We start from the raw sequence: 18,355 nt of genomic DNA on the forward strand, positions 1-18,355 counted from the left end.
AGATCAGAGCAGAAATAAATGACATAGAGACAAAAAAACAAACAAACAAAACAAAACAAAAAATACAAAAGATCATTGAAACCAAGAGCTGGCTCTTTAAAAGGATAAAAAAGATTTATGAACTTCTAGCCAGGCTCACCAACAAACAAATAGAGAGAACCCAAATAAACAAAATCAGAAATGAAAGAGGTGAAGTAACAACTGACCTCACAGATATATAAAGGATTGTAAAATATATACTATGAACAACTCTACTCCAACAAACTGGACAACCTCGATGAAATGGACACATTCCTAGAAAAATACAAGCTTCCAAAACTCAATCAGGAAGAATAAAAAAAACATGATTAGGCCAATAACTACTGATGAAATAGAAACAGTAATCAAAAAGCTTCCAGCAAAGGCCCTGGACCAGATGGCTTCACAGGGGAGTTTTATTGAGCATTCAAAGAAGAACTAAAGCCAACCCTTCTCAGACTATTCCAAAAAATTAAAGAGGAAAGCACACTTCCAAGCTCTTTCTATGAAGCCAGCATTACCCTAATCCCAAAACCAGATAAAGACATCACAAAGAAAGAGAATTACAGGCCAATATCCCCGATGAACAGAGATGCTAAAATCCTCAACAAAATTCTAGCAAACCGGATCCAGCATTACATTAGAAGGATCATGCACATGACCAAGTGTGATTTATTTCAGGAATGCAAGGCTGGTACAATAGCTGCAAATCGATAAATGTCATACATCACATAAACAAACAGATTAAAATCACAACATCATATCAATTGATGCAGAAAAGGCATTTGACAAAGTCTAATACCCTTTTCTGATATAAATGATCAGTAAAGTGGTAATAGAGGGATCATACCTCAACATAATAAAAGCCTTATATGAAAAAATTACAGCCAACATCATACTCAGTGGACAAAAACTAAAACCGTTTCCCCTAAGAACAGGAACAAGACAGGGATGCCTGCTTTCACCACTCCTGTTCAACATAGTACTGGAAGTGCTAGCCACAGCAATCAGATAAAAAGAAGAAATAAATGGCATCAAAATTGGAAAAGAAGAAGTAAAACTTTCATTATTCACAGATGACATGATACTATACATAGAAAACCCTAAAGACTCCATGAAAAGATTGTTAGACTTAATAAATTAGTTCGGCAATGTGGAAGGATACAAAATTAATGCCAAGAAATCTATGGCATTTTTATACACCAACTAGAGGCCCAGGGCACAAAATTAGTGCATGGCGGGGTCCCCTCAGCCCAGCCTGCACCCTCTCCAATCCTGGACCCCTTGGGGGATGTCTGACTGCCAGTTTAGGCCTGACCTCCAGGATTGGGCTTAAACCGGCAGTCAGACATCCCTCTCACAATCTGGGACCACTGCTTTCTTACTGCGCACCTGCTTGCCTGCCTGATCACCCCTAACTGCCCCCCCTTGTTGTCCTGATCAGCCCCAACTGCCCCCCATGCCAGCCTGGTTGCCCCAACTGCCCCCAACTGCTGGCCTGGTCACCCCTCACTGCCCCCACCTGCCAGCCTGGTAGCTCTATACTGCCTCCCTCTGCGGGCCTGGTTGCTCCATGCAGCCTGCTGCTCAGTCATTTGGTCACCCCTCACTAACCCCCCTGCCAGCCTAGTCACCCCACACAGCCTGTTTGGTCATCCATTCGGTTGTGATGATTGCTTAGGCTTTTATATATAGATAGATAGTGAACTTACAGAAAGAGAGATTTAAAAAAATTATCCCATTTACCATTGCACCAAAAAATAAAAAAGATACCTAGGAATAAACTTAACTAAGGAGATAAAGGACCACTACTCAGAAAACTACAGGACATTGAATAAAGAGACACAGGAAGACATAAACAAATGGAAGAACATACCGTGTTCATGGATTGGTAGAATCAACATCATTAAAATGTCTGTACTACCCAAAGTAATCTATAGATTCAATGCACTCCCCATTAAAATAACAATGGCATGTTTCACAGACCTAGAATAAACTCTCCAAAAATTCATCTGGAATAAAAAAAGAGCCAGAATAGCTGCAGTAATCTTGAGAAAGAAGAATAAAGTAGGAGGGATTTCAATTCCAGATATCAAGCTGTATTACAAAGCCACTGTTCTCAAAACTGCCTGGTACTGGCACAAGAACAGACATATAGACCAAAGGAATAGAAGAGAGAACCCAGAAATCAACCTAAAACACTATGCTCAATTAGTATCTGACAAAGGAAGCAAGCGCATGCAATGGAGTCAAGATAGTCTCTTCAATAAATGGTGTTGGGAAAATTGGACAGATACATGCAAAGAAAATGAAACTAGAATACCAACTTACACCATACACAAAAATAAACTCAAAATGGATAAAGGACTTAAATGTAAGACAGGAAACCATAAAAATCCTAGAAGAAGCCATAGGCAGTAAAATAGCAGACATTTGTCGAAGCAACATATTTACCAATACAGCTCCTACGGCAATGGGAACCAAGAAGAAAACAAACAAATGGGACTACATCAAAATAAAAAGCTTCTGCACAGCAAAAGAAACCATCAACAAAACAACAAGAACACCCACTGCATGGGAGAACATATCTGACAATGTTATCTCTGATAAGGGGCTAATCTCCAACATTTATAGGAAACTCATAAAACTTAACAAAAGGAAGATAAACACCCAATCAAAAAAATGGGCAACGGACCTAAATAGATACTTTTCTAAAGAGGACATAAGGAAAGCCAAGAGACATAAGAAAACATGTTTAAAGTCACTAATCATCTGAGAGATGCAAATCAAAACGATAATGAGGTACCATCTCACACCTGTCAGAATGGCTATCATCAACAAATCAACAAATGACAAGTGCTGGAGAGGATGCGGAGAAAAAAGAACCCTCGTGCACTGCTGGTGGGAATGCAGACTGGTGCAGCCAATGTGGAGAACAGTATGGAGTTTCCTCAAAAAACTAAAAATGGAACTCCCATTTGACCCAGTGATGCCACTTCTAGGAATATATCCCAAGAAACTAGAAACACCAATCAGAAAGGATATATGCACCCATATGTTCATAGCAGCACAATTTACAATAGTTTAGATTTGGAAACAGCTTAAGTGCCCATCCACAGATGAGCGGATTTAAAACTGTGGTACATCTACACAATGGAATACTATGCTGCTATGAAAAGGAAGGAACTCCTACCATTTGCAACAGCATGGATGGAGGTGGAGAGCATTATGCTAAGCTAAATAAGTAAGTCAGAAAAAGATAAATATCACATGATCTCACTCATTTGTGGATTAAAATGAACAACATAAACTGATGAACAAAAAAAGATCCAAAGACAGAGAAACATTGATCAGATGCTCAAACCTCAGAGGGAAGGTAGGGGAGGGATGGGGTAAGGAGGAGAGATCAATCAAAGGACTTGTATGCATGCATATAAGCATACCCAATGGACACAGACACGAGGGGAGTGAGGGCATGAGCAGGAGTGGGGTGGAGGGCACTGGAGGGATAAGAACACATATATAATACCTTAATCAATAAAGAAAAAAAAAGAAGCACTCCCCTGAAGGAGTTTTGCTGATTCTGGAGATTAAGGAAGAACTTCCTGGTGGCAATTAATTAATTGCATGCAACACTTTAATTTAAAATGAGTCTTTCTAATTTTGGAATAAATAAAACCCACTAAACTGTGAAAGTCAAATTAAACTAAATGTTGATGACTATATTGCCAACCTTGTCTATGTATTTAAGCATGTTCCTTTTGGAATCTTAGTGCCAATGATGCTAGGAACACAGTCTGTATAGCTAAGAGCATTCAGGTCAGCCTGAGAGCTCACACTGATCTCTTTAAACATGTTCACCATGTGGATTGCCAGGGGAACCAAGTTAGAACTGGGCTGGGGCTGAGCAGGTCTATTATCAATACCCAGGCTTGGTCCATGCTGTCCTTTTCTAAACCCAAAGACGGAGCAACAGCATTTGCTTCTCCATCAGGTGAATTTTCTTTGGGACTTTAGGGCTTCTGAAGCCAGGGGAATCTGTGAGGAGCAGAGGGCACACCAGGGAAGCTGACAGTGCATATTCATCCTATAAATCTTAACTATTTGGTATAACGCTCATTTGTTCATTCTTATCCCCATTAATCAGAAGCTCCTGGAAAGCCAAGCTTGTCTGGGTTGTTTCTAGGCCTGTACAGAAGTGTTACTTACAAAGAGATTTTCCATCTACTAACTCCTACCCGTGCTGCAGCTTTGAAGCCTTTTATGAACCTTTTAGGCAGAATACATTACTCCATCTGAATTTTCTCACCTTCAAGTGGGGCTCAATAGCAAACATCATGCTCTAATTTTTCTGGCCACAATCTTGGTCTGTTTTTCAGGCTTGTCTGGGCTTTGGGCCTGTGCTAAGTGGGGACACTTCAGTTCTGCTCCTACACTGTGCTCTAAGACCTCCCACACAACCTTGCCTGCACCCACAGGATTTTTATAAAAAGCCTTAGCAGCTGGTTACTGGTCAACTAAGGAAAAGACTTTGGGTCTTGCCTTTCTTTCTCCAGCTCCTACTTATCCAAAGTTTCAGATTCTCTGGTAACACCATCATAAGTTGACCTTTTTTTTCCTTTCTCTGTTTAGACTATATGACTGAACTCCAGCCTCTTCTCCAGGGCCAACTTAGAAATGCCACAGGCTGTGGTGGCTACAGATATATCGGGGTTTTAATCTGCACAGCCCTAAAGTACCCAGTCCAGAACTCATACGGTACAGTGTGACCCAATTTGTGGAAAGTGGTTGGACACTTTTTGTCCACCCCCTACCATGGCCTGGGGCTTTTCTGGGGCTACTGGACCCTACCTCACACTAAGCCCAACCCTGGCCTGACCATCAGCTGGAACATGGCTCCTTCTTCTTCAGAACACATGCAGCTCTTTGCTTGTCCTCAGTGCGTTAAGTCCAGCTTGTATAAGAGTTACTTGGCTCAATATCTTCCACCCTCTATAGAGCATAATCTCTTCATGGGTTGATGAAACCCTGGTCCCCCTTTAGGGTAAATAGTGTCTAGCATATTTAAGGATTTCAACAGCTTCTGAAATGAATTAATTCTATTGTGGCTGCCCATCGTGGCACAACTCTCAGAGAGAATAAACAGCAAAGATGCAGAAAGGGAGAGTAGATATGAGTGGAAGGCTTAAATTTCAGAGAATCCACTTGGAAACAGTACATAAAATGCTCTTTGAATATGCAGTGTTTTGGATTTACATTATAAAGTCTCTTCTTAAAAGTTTGTCTTGGTTAATATCATTGACATAATTAATATTTAACCATCCAATTTTGTTGTAGTCACCATTAATAAAAAGTATTCTAAAATTTTCGACTTTATAAAGAAGATGTACAGCCCTCCCTATGGGATGAGCAGTGAATATTTGAACCATAATATAATCTTCCACAAACTTCCTCCAGGCTCCCTCATACCACATTTCTACCAAGAGAACCAAGTTAATTTTGCATTTGAATCATGGTCTTTTAATTGTAAGCCCATCCTCTGTAGTACCCATAGAGTGGTTTTAGGACAAGCCCTCGGGTATCTTGTGTGAGAGAGACTTCCTGGTGTCAGAGAGATTTCTTGACCTGTATCAAAAGCCCCCTTGGATCTGTGGCATCAGGAAGAGAACTTACTTAGGAGAGGCCTCTCCATAACAAAGGCTTTCTTCTACTATAAGCAGAACAGAGTTCTCCTTGCCTTCCAGAGGTTCTCTACATTCAGTAAGCCTGATGCATATTTTAAACCATAGTCATTAGCATTTTTTTTGGATTTATATATTTGCTGTTACATTCATCATGTGCTATTGTGCCTATTTGGTTTCTCTTTTTTATGTTCACATAACATTCTACATTCTCCTTCTTAACCGCAATCTCTCTTATAATTGCTCTCTCCCCTGACTTCTTCACAGGTAGCCACATCTAAGCCTTCCCCTTCTATGCCCAATTGTGTCCATCCTGTTCCTTTACATTAATGATATCTTAAGATAACCTAGGCCATTTCTTTTGGAGCTGGAATGCTGATTTCCTGATTTAGGATACATATATGAGACCCATTCTATTATGCATTCATTCTACATACACATCAGCTTCCCAAGACCCCTTTTTAACTCATTTTATTCCTTACTCTTATTCCTGTAGAATCCTGAATTTCCATCATTATGGAAACAGGTCACATAATCTTCAGTCTCATAAAACTGGAGCCAAAGTTCAGGTGGTGGTGAGAACGGGAAGAACCTGGAACCTCCTTCTAGACTCCTTCCTAGAAGGAGACTGCTGAATATTTTAAGCAAGGAGAAGCTTTGTATGCAAGCAGAAAAATGCCTATAGGCCACTGGCCAGCGCCATGCAGCTGATACCACTCATTGCCATCCCATGAAGTGTCTGCCCGTTGGAGAAAGGGGATGACCAGAGGCACTTTGCTAATGTTAAAGTCAAGCCAATAAGAAATGCAATAATATTTAATGTAAGAAAATGGTTATCTTACAGCACAGTGGGTGTAATATGCTCACTGATCTGTTTTCCTTACCTACCTGTCAAAACTACAGTTTGAAGATTAATATCAAATTTATTTTAGTTTGCAAAGAAAGGCTGTTGCCATGGGTGTTAGGAGGAAAAGCATTGTGTTGCTGACTGCTAATTGGAAGACAGCTTGTTTGGTATGGATTTCCCAGGGATGGGGTGGCAGCAAAGAGACCAAACAGCACCCTCCCTTCCAACAAGACAGCAGTTTTCTCATCTGCAACCTAGAGAAAATCATAATATCTATCTCACATGGTTACTTTTGAGGATGCAACAGGAGAATGCATGTACAGTGCTTCACATAAAACATGGCACCTAGGATGTTATAAAAAATGTTAGTTTGCATTGTTTTTTTTAAAGGCATTCCCTGACCAGTTTTTGAAAGTGTAATCATCACTATGCTTTGTATGCCAAGATGATGGTTTGGAACTTTGGAAGATCCTTAGGTAAGTATACAATTAGCATTACTTCTCCAGAACTGGGATTGTGATCCTTCACTTCAATCCTAGATGCCTTCCTCAAGTCATTGTATATATTAATCACTGAAGTGGTTGCCAGAAAATGGAGTGAAGTTAAACTCCCATATGGCCCAAATTATAATTCTGTAACAGCTCCTATTTGTTGAGTGCATGTCAAGGCACCAGCATCATTCATGGTTTCTAATATACATGATCTCATTTTCATTTAATCCACAAAAAAACTTTAAATGAAGGTAGTTCATTAGCACCATTTTACACACTAGGAAAATGAAGCACAGAAAGGGTAAGCACTTGTCTAGTGCTACTTGGTAATATAGTAAGTAGCAGACTAGGAAAATCCTGTCTGGGTTAAAGCCTGAGCTGTAACATACCATATTTGAGACTATTGTACTATTAGTAATGATTATATAAATATTCTTCTATTCCTTATTTTTTATATTTCTGGAGGGGTCTTATGTCTATTATCACTTCAAATAAAAGACTGAAAATCTATTTTAAAGCAAAATGATTATTAGTAAAATTTTCTCATATACTTAAAGATTTATCAAAGTAAATTATTTTAATTTTATTAACATTTCTTGTTCAGAATTAAATTGTTCAATTTATAGTACCTCATAAATTACTTTGATACATTTAGCTATCTCTTTTTTAGCATCCCTTTAAATTTTTAATTTCAGAGCAGAGAACACTGACAAAGATGAGAATTCAAAATAAAATGAATGCATACAGAAGTCTGTATGCAGCTCTAAGATTTCCTAATGTCTCACTATTTTAATTCCTATCACATGGATACAAGCTTGGACTTAAAATATTATGATTTCACCTTGAATCATACATTTAATGATTATTTTATGCCTTTCTGAATTTGTTTCTACTTCCTCTTTCACAACAGCCATGGTTTTACTGACACTGAAGTGACAACTAATCATGAGACCAGAGTTGATGTTATTTTATAGTTTGCATGTACATGTGAGTGCTGTGGTAGTATTAGCAATGTACCCATGTACCAGATTTAGTAATTTTGGGTTGCTTAACTATTAGTTCACTGTTAGTTAAGGTACATATAGGGGTAGAGTAACTAAAACAGGCTGCTATCATGACAACTGAAATTCTCACCAAGTTATGCCTTTGCTCAAGAATAAAAATAGTTTGAATTATTTTCTTCAGTGTTATTTGTATGCCGGGAGCCGGTCCATGCTTGCTGTTTCAAGGGACCTGGCATATATGGCATACTGTTCTTAATATGTTTGCTCACCTTCTTGGCACTATGTGTTTTAACCAAGGTCTCTGAGAAAGGGTGTTTCCCCAGGTAGGGATTTTCCCCTGAAGTTAGGGAGGGAATAAAACCTCTTAACTAAGTGCCAGGCGGGTAATTAATCACTTTAACTACGAACAATCATGCTTAAGCTACATAATCTTTACTCCCTGGAATGGAGATAAGAAACACCCTAACCTTTGGAATAGAGATTGATAGGATTGGAATCAACTAGTATAAATACAGATGTAAGAAGACAGAACGAAGAGAGACAGAACCTACACAGGAACGAGAAGACAGAACCTACACAGGAACCAGAAGACAGAAGAACTTAGCTGGAGAGAACATGGCAAAAGATCCTGGATTGAACCTGACTACAGAAATTGGCAAAAGAACCTGACTAGAACCTGGTGACTGAACCTGGCTGGAGAACCTGGACAGAACCTGGCTGGAGAACCTAGCGAGGGAACATGGCTACAGAACCTGGCTGGAGAACCTAGAGAACCTAGCAAGAGAGCATGGACTCAGAACTTGGCTGGAGATCCTGAACCAGAACTTCCCTGGAGATCCAGACCAGAACTTGGCTGGAGATCCTGGATAGAGATCCTGGCTAGGCTGCTGATCAACTGAACGCTGTCTCCACGTCATTCCTTCTTCGCCGACTCCGTCCACACCTTTGGGGACCCCTGGACCTGCTGGGGTTGGACCCCAGCATCTGGTGCCCGAACAGGGTTCCCCTAGGTAAGCGCCCCGCACTCGGGACGGATCGGACTCCACCGTAGGAAGAGGGTGGATAGTCTTCGCTGACTCTGTCCACACCTTTGGGAACCCCTGGAACAGGATTCCCCTAGGTAAGCCCCCTCCATTGAGAACCCCCACACTTGGGATGGATAGGACTCCACCAGGGTGCTACAGACCCCCCTATAGAATATAAGTAGGGTAAGAAGGTGGATAGTACAGAACTTAGATTGAGAAGATATGCCATACTGAGTCCAAAGAAAGAAGACTCTGTATTGATCCTTAGATTGAGAAGATGTGCCATACTGAGTCTAAAGAAAAAAGACTCTGTAATGATCTTTTAACACATATGCTTGCTAGCAGAGGAATTAAGGTTACTCCCAGTCAGACAGAACGTTTTATACAAGAAATATGTCCATGCTTTTCTGAGGAAGGAAAGGTAAATGTAATGGCATGGGAGAAGGTAGGCCCAAGGAGCCTTATCCTTAACCCCACTGCAGCCTTTCCACCCCGGGAAAGTGAAGGATTGGCAAGCTCTCCCTGGGGTGATAGATCAGGACTCAGGTAATAGCGGAAAGCGCCAATCCTACTCTTAAAATGGATACAAGAGAGCATTTCGGGTTTTTCTTCTTAATGCCTGCTTTTAAAAAATAAAAAAGGGGGAATTTGCCGGGAGCCGGTCCATGCTTGCTGTTTCAAGGGACCTGGCATATATGGCATACTGTTCTTAATATGTTTGCCCACCTTCTTGGCACTATGTGTTTTAACCAAGGTCTCTGAGAAAGGGTGTTTCCCCAGGTAGGGATTTTCCCCTGAAGTTAGGGAGGGAATAAAACCTCTTAACTAAGTGCCAGGCGGGTAATTAATCACTTTAACTACGAACAATCATGCTTAAGCTACATAATCTTTACTCCCTGGAATGGAGATAAGAAACACCCTAACCTTTGGAATAGAGATTGATAGGATTGGAATCAACTAGTATAAATACAGATGTAAGAAGACAGAACAAAGAGAGACAGAACCTACACAGGAACGAGAAGACAGAACCTACACAGGAACCAGAAGACAGAAGAACTTAGCTGGAGAGAACATGGCAAAAGATCCTGGATTGAACCTGACTACAGAAATTGGCAAAAGAACCTGACTAGAACCTGGTGACTGAACCTGGCTGGAGAACCTGGACAGAACCTGGCTGGAGAACCTAGCGAGGGAACATGGCTACAGAACCTGGCTGGAGAACCTAGAGAACCTAGCAAGAGAGCATGGACTCAGAACTTGGCTGGAGATCCTGAACCAGAACTTCCCTGGAGATCCAGACCAGAACTTGGCTGGAGATCCTGGATAGAGATCCTGGCTAGGCTGCTGATCAACTGAACGCTGTCTCCACGTCATTCCTTCTTCGCCGACTCCGTCCACACCTTTGGGGACCCCTGGACCTGCTGGGGTTGGACCCCAGCATCTGGTGCCCGAACAGGGTTCCCCTAGGTAAGCGCCCCGCACTCGGGACGGATCGGACTCCACCGTAGGAAGAGGGTGGATAGTCTTCGCTGACTCTGTCCACACCTTTGGGAACCCCTGGAACAGGATTCCCCTAGGTAAGCCCCCTCCATTGAGAACCCCCACACTTGGGATGGATAGGACTCCACCAGGGTGCTACAGACCCCCCTATAGAATATAAGTAGGGTAAGAAGGTGGATAGTACAGAACTTAGATTGAGAAGATATGCCATACTGAGTCCAAAGAAAGAAGACTCTGTATTGATCCTTAGATTGAGAAGATGTGCCATACTGAGTCTAAAGAAAAAAGACTCTGTAATGATCTTTTAACACATATGCTTGCTAGCAGAGGAATTAAGGTTACTCCCAGTCAGACAGAACGTTTTATACAAGAAATATGTCCATGCTTTTCTGAGGAAGGAAAGGTAAATGTAATGGCATGGGAGAAGGTAGGCCCAAGGAGCCTTATCCTTAACCCCACTGCAGCCTTTCCACCCCGGGAAAGTGAAGGATTGGCAAGCTCTCCCTGGGGTGATAGATCAGGACTCAGGTAATAGCGGAAAGCGCCAATCCTACTCTTAAAATGGATACAAGAGAGCATTTCGGGTTTTTCTTCTTAATGCCTGCTTTTAAAAAATAAAAAAGGGGGAATTTGCCGGGAGCCGGTCCATGCTTGCTGTTTCAAGGGACCTGGCATATATGGCATACTGTTCTTAATATGTTTGCCCACCTTCTTGGCACTATGTGTTTTAACCAAGGTCTCTGAGAAAGGGTGTTTCCCCAGGTAGGGATTTTCCCCTGAAGTTAGGGAGGGAATAAAACCTCTTAACTAAGTGCCAGGCGGGTAATTAATCACTTTAACTACGAACAATCATGCTTAAGCTACATAATCTTTACTCCCTGGAATGGAGATAAGAAACACCCTAACCTTTGGAATAGAGATTGATAGGATTGGAATCAACTAGTATAAATACAGATGTAAGAAGACAGAACAAAGAGAGACAGAACCTACACAGGAACCAGAAGACAGAAGAACTTAGCTGGAGAGAACAAAAAGATCCTGGCAAAAGGATCCTGGATTGAACCTGACTACAGAAATTGGCAAAAGAACCTGACTAGAACCTGGTGACTGAACCTGGCTGGAGAACCTGGACAGAACCTGGCTGGAGAACCTAGCGAGGGAACATGGCTACAGAACCTGGCTGGAGAACCTAGAGAACCTAGCAAGAGAGCATGGACTCAGAACTTGGCTGGAGATCCTGAACCAGAACTTCCCTGGAGATCCAGACCAGAACTTAGCTGGAGATCCTGGATAGAGATCCTGGCTAGGCTGCTGATCAACTGAACGCTGTCTCCGTGTCATTCCTTCTTCGCCGACTCCATCCACACCTTTGGGGACCCCTGGACCTTCTGGGGTTGCACCCTGGCATTTGTATGCTAAAATTTTTGTTAGTCTCTTTTAATTTTTTAAGGTAATGACTAAATCAGACACTGTGCTTGGCACTTTCACATAACTTATCTTATTTAAGCCTCCAAACAACACTAGGATATAAGTGGTACTATTCCATTTTTAAAAGTAATTTTATTGAGACATAATAAATATACAATAAACTGTAAATTATAAAGTGTGCAATTTCATAAGTTTTAACATATGTATACAACTGTGAAACCATGACTATAATCAAGATAGTGAACTTGAACTATCCATCACCTACAGAAGTTTCTTCCTACTCCTTTGTAATCTGTTCCTCCATCCCTCCTTGCCCAAGCAACCATTCAATTGCCTCTGTCATTATAAATTAGTGTATATTTTCTAGCATTTTATACAAATGGAATCATATAATAGGTGGTTTTGTGTGCCTGGCTTATTTCAATTAGCATAATTTCATTCAAGTTTCATCCATATTGTAGCAAATATTAGGTCATTCCTTTTTATTACTGAACTAGAGGCCTGGTGCACAAAATTTGTGCACAGTGTGGGGAGGGGAGGTTTCCTCAGCTCGGCCTTCACCGTCTTCAATCTGGGACCCTTGGGGGATGTCTAACTAGCACAAGGATCAGCAGTTGGACATCCCTGTCGCAATCCAAGACTGCTGGCTCCCAACTGCTCGCCTGCCTGATCACCCCTAACCCCTCTGCCTGCTGGCCTGATTGCCCCTCCCTCTGCCCCCTGCCTGAGTGATTACCCCTAACCTCTCTGCCTGCCTGCCTGATCACCCCCAACTGCCCTCCCCTGCCAGCCTGATTGCCCCTAACTGCCTGATCATCCCTAATTGCCCTCCCCTGCTGGCCTGATCTCGTCCCCAACTGCCCTCCCCTGCCGACCTGATCTCTCCCCCAACTGTACTCCCCTGCCAGCCTGATTGCCCTTAACTGCCTCTGCCCCGGCCTCCACCACCATGGCTTTGTCCGGAGGGAAGTCAGACGCCTGGAAGATGGCCGGTCTAATTAGCATATTACCCTTTTATTAGTATAGAAAGATTATATAGGATAGGATTGCTTAAATGGGGGGGAGGGGAAGCCTTTTTCAACAGGAGGAGATGCTCTTGGCAGACAAAAACACATAATCCCTATATCTAGACTGATAGCCAGCTATATGCACTATACTGCCAAACCAGTCATTAAAAAATTGAATCACTTTGTTACACCAAACAGCTTTTGCCCTTAAAACCCTTCCTCAGCCCCCACATTAGGTTCTGCCTTCTCAGTTCACCCAGAGTAGGTTCTGATTGGTTGGTTTCTATGCCAGTCAGCGTCAAAAGCCCCACCTCCTAGGCAGCCATTGGCTCCTCGCACTTCACCCAGATTTGGTTCTGATTGGTCGGTTTCTATGCCAGTCAGCATCTCCAGGCCTATCTCTGGCCTGATCATAGAGGCGGGGCTAATCAGCAGCTGCCCTATGCTGCTGGCCAGCGGGCTGAACTGCTGACCTCTGGGAGAGAGAGAGAGAGATTCTTGGCTGCTGGTGAGGCCCGAAAAGAGAGAAACACCCTGCTTCTCTCTCCGGGCCTCACCAGCAGCTGCTGTCACTGTTGATCAGCCCTACCTCTCTCTCTACTAGAGATCAACATTTCAGCCCGCTCACCTGCAGCGTGCGCAGCCTGGCATTCAGTCAAGCCTGTGGTTGTTTTGGATGTTACGAACACTGGCCCTCTCTCTCTCTCTCTCTCTCTCTCTCTCTCTCTCTCTCTCTCTCTCTATATATATATATATATATATATATATATATATATATATATATATATATTATTCCATTGTATGGATATTGAAGGACATTTGGATTCTTTCTAATTTTTGGTTATTATAAATAATGTTCCTATGAACATTAATATATATTTTTTTGTATGGATGTATGTTTCTGTGGATAAATATCTAGGAGCAGAATTGCTGGCTTATATGGTAACTCCATATTTAACTTTTGGAAAACTGTCTTACTGTTTTCCAAAGCAGCTACAAAATTTTACGTTTCAACTAGAATTTAAAAATATATGAATAGCCCTAGCTGGCTTGGCTCAGTGGATAGAGCATCAGCCTGTGGACTGAAGTGTTCTGGGTTCAATTCCTGTCAAGGGTACATGCCTGGGGTTGTGGGCTCAATCCCCAGTAGGGGGCATTCAGAAGGTAGCAGATCAATGATTCTCTCTCATCATTGATGTTTCTCTCTCTCCCTCTCCCTTCCTCTCTGAAAGCAATAAAAATATATATTATATTATATATATTATATTATATATATTACCTATACCTATATCTATATCTATATGAATAAACTGACTTAGAGAATGGAACAAATTTATTTAAGGCTACACTACATGGTGTCAAGTCCAAATTTCCCAGAGTGTATAATTTCAAAAATCCAAGTGAAGTGATGGCAAGTTCCTTCAGGATAGAGATGTTTCTTAGACTTATTTAATTTATAGCATGGGTAGCTCTTAATAAAACTGCTTACTTAGCTCATAGCCCAGCTCCACCACTTACTGGTTATACAGCAACACTAAGAAAGATTCTTAACCTCTCCATTCTTCAATTTCTCACATATAGAAATGGGAATAATGATAGATACCTGATAAGATTGTTTGGTGATTAAACATATTCAGTTATAAAATACCTTGCCAAATCCCTGGAACACATAAACAGTTTAATAAATATCGGTTGTTTTATTATTATTATTGCTGTTGTTGCCATAGTTTGTATCTAGAATAAATCGTGATAGATGTAAAATCAACCCTCCTTAAATAATCACTCCAACAGTCTTCTTTGAGATATATGAATAGCATCTATTTCCAGGAGGGACACTTGATTCATGTCTCAAATATGTGGCACTGTGTATATAGAAATGAACAAGGGGCTTTTCTGCTTGTGAGACTCTCAGTCTAGTGTAGTAGTTCTCAGCTGTTTGGAGCTTTGAGCATTTAATGGAAGTTATGGACCTTCTCTCTAAGAAAGTTCATATGTATAAAGCACTCTGTAACTCATTTCAATTATGGCATGAGACCTAACATTTAGTATACACCTCATCTGTGACAGACTTTCTGTTAGACACTTTACATTCAGGGGCTCATTTAATTCTCATAACTCTAAAAGAGAGAAACCATCACTTTCATTCACAGGGGAGAAAACTAAAGTTCACAGAAGGAAGTGTTTTCTCAAATCACATAGTAGTGGTAATACTTGCTGTTTCCAAAGCCATTTTTTCTCTGCTACCTTTTCCACTTATTTTTAAACTATAATAACCTTTAAAGATGAAATTGCTTCAAAACTCCTTCTATGATTTGACAGTCTATATTCAAGCATTTTAGCATAATTGGAGAAGTCAGTGGGCAGCAATTCTATCTTGCTATAGCAGAAGACAGTAAGCCATCTACTTATGATTCTGTTGGCGAAGTTTCTCTGCTTTCTTTCCTCTTGATAACATAGGAGGGTGTCATTTTAAGGGATGCCAAGCCCAACATGGTTCTTGCACCTAACTTGCAACATTAATTATTGGCTGGTTGAACAATATGCATCCATTGTATAAATGAGCCTGCCGGGAGCCGGTCCATCCTTGCTGTTTCAAGGGACCTGGCATATATGGCATACTGTTCTTAATATGTTTGCTCACCTTCTTGGCACTATGTGTTTTAACCAAGGTCTCCTCTCTGAGAAAGGTTGTTTCCCCAGGTAGGGATTTTCCCCTGAAGATAGGGAGAGAATAAAACCTCTTAACTAAGTGCCAGGCGGGTAATTAATCACTTTAACTATGAACAATCGTGCTTAAGCTACATAATCTTTACTCCCTGGAATGAAGATAAGAAACGCCCTAACCTTTGTAATAGAGATTGATAGGATTGAATCAACTGGTACAAATACAGATGCAACAAGACAGCAAGAGCAGAACTCAGAACACAGAACGAAGAAGACAGAACTCAGAAGAAGGAACCTACAAAAACAGAAGAACTTCGCTGGAGAGAACATGGCAAAAGATCCTGCACTGAACCTGACTACAGAAATTGGCAAGAGAACCTGACTAGAACTTGGTGACTGAACCTGGCTGGAGAACCTGGACAGAACCTGGCTGGAGAATCTAGCAAGGGAACATGGCCACAGAACCTGGCAAGAGGTCCTAACCAGAACCTCTATGGAGATCCTGACCAGAACCTGGCTAGAGATCCTGGATAGGCTGCTGATCAACTGAACGCTGTCCCCATGTCATTCCTTCTTCGCCGACTCCATCCATGCCTTTGGGGACCCCTGGACCCGCTGGGGTTGGACCCCGGCATGAGCCCATTCATTTTGACACTTACATTGTCTTCAAATCACAATGTGCTCAAGTCACTCTACTCTAATACAAGGCAGTTTCATAACGTGCTTGTTATTAATTGGAGGGTGAAAAGAGTGTTTTGCACTTTCAGACCTCTAACCCAATTTGCTAGACACTGCACTTCATGACAACTTTTAAGCAGAAGAGTACATACTCTACCACTTTCCAGAGTGGACTTTTAAATTCTGCTGCTGAGTACACCTCATTGGGCAGAACCTAAAAGGAGATCCTTGTTGTGTCAAGGGCTGGATTCCAAAACACAAAGGAATTGTGTGGCTGTTGTTCTTCAAAGCTCAGTGGAAAGGCCTGGCAACAATCTCAGTGTGGTATTGTGTCAGGTGGGAAAAGAGGGCAAGGTTGGTGGGGATATGTTAAAACCCACCTGTACTTCCTAGACTCAGACAAGGCTTTCCCTGGGCTCAGATGCCAGATTCCTTTTATCTGTATTTTCTAAGGTGTGTTAATTGGAGGGAAAGATACAAGAGCTGGCATATGCATTCAATAATTATATTAATCACAAGAGAAAACACATTCTGAGCTCTATTTCACCGTTTTTAATTCCCTTTGCCCCTGTGCCAGAGGGATACAATTTTCAGGACCAGCCATCCTCCTTCCTCTTCACATACAGAAAGTAAAAGGGATAATTATCCCCCAGGAACACCTTAATTGCTCCAATTAACCTGACAACTTTTTGCAGTCAAAGCCAGGCAGAGAAGAGGATTTAAAGTGATCAAACACAATTTTATGGGCAGTACATAAATAATAGACAAGGCAGAGCATTTATAAAGAATGGACTCTGAAATGACATAGGCTTACACTTAGGGACTTTTCTACTACCATTACCGAGAAAAAACACCACAACATTTTAGGTGCTTTTAATCCTACCACCACTACAGCTTTTTAAACAATATATTACATATTCATAATTATCTGTGCATTTAAGCTGTCTGTAGAAACCTTCTGTGAGTGAGACTGTTTAACTGCTTTCTTAGGCAGGCAAGCCTGGGTTTGAGCCCTCCTTCAAGAACTAATTTGCATTGCATCATCGGATAGATAACCAAACCTTTCTGAACCTCACTATCCTTATCTGTGTATGAGATACTTATCATACATCATTTCAGTCAGTCCTCACAACTCTAAGAGGTGTATATTGTCTCCATTTTTTAGATGATAGAATATAGCCTCAGTGAATCAAAGTGACCATCCCAAGTTCACAGTTTAGCTTACTGGCAAATTAGAATTCATTTAATTTTTTTTAACTTCCTATAACATTCGCTGAGAATTTAGTATGCACCAGGCACTCTGTTAAATATTGGGGCATAATGGTAAAGATACTGACATAGTCTCTTTCCATGGAACTTAAATAGAATTCAGCTCTGTTTGACTTCAAAGCCCATATCCTAATAGCTATACCATAGTATCTTGCCTTCCTCACATGTTTGTAGGCTCAGATGACTGATGGATATAAAAGTGCTATAGTTATTAAGGGATTTGTGTTATGTATGTTACACACACACAAGCTCACTTAGACATAACTGAAGTAACTATATAACTAAAATTGGGTCATTTGGGTCAAAATCAGTTAATTTTACAAGTAAAATGTGTTATAAAACATATAGTCATGATGTTGCAGAAGTGAAGGGAACCAGGTTTGCTAAAGTAATTGTGGTGATAGAAATGTATTAGCTTCAGAAGCTACTGAGGTGGTTCATTCTATGCTAGTACAGTGTAAATATATATATAGTCAAATCCAGAGACATGAAAGCCTGGAACAGACTGACAAATCTCAGAGGGAAGGGGGCTAGAAGAGATTAATCAAAGAATTTGTATACATATATGCATAAGCTGTGGACAAAAGTGCAGTACGCCTGGGGGTTGGGGACCTGTGGAAGGGGTCAATGTGGAAAAAATGGGGGATATCTGTAATACTTTCGACAATAAAGATAAATTTAAAATAAATAAATTTTAAAAGCTGAATATATATATATATATATATATATATATATATATCCCA

General features: G+C 41.1%; 1 pseudogene; it reads left to right on the top strand.

Annotated features, from left to right (window-relative positions):
* Window positions 1-17,946: 17,946 nt before the first annotated feature.
* LOC118654847 lies at window positions 17,947-18,070 on the top strand (annotated as a pseudogene).
* The last annotated feature ends 285 nt before the right edge of the window (window positions 18,071-18,355 follow it).

This window comes from Myotis myotis, unplaced genomic scaffold (assembly GCF_014108235.1).
Source record: "Myotis myotis isolate mMyoMyo1 unplaced genomic scaffold, mMyoMyo1.p scaffold_m19_p_4, whole genome shotgun sequence".
NCBI lineage: Eukaryota > Metazoa > Chordata > Mammalia > Chiroptera > Vespertilionidae > Myotis > Myotis myotis.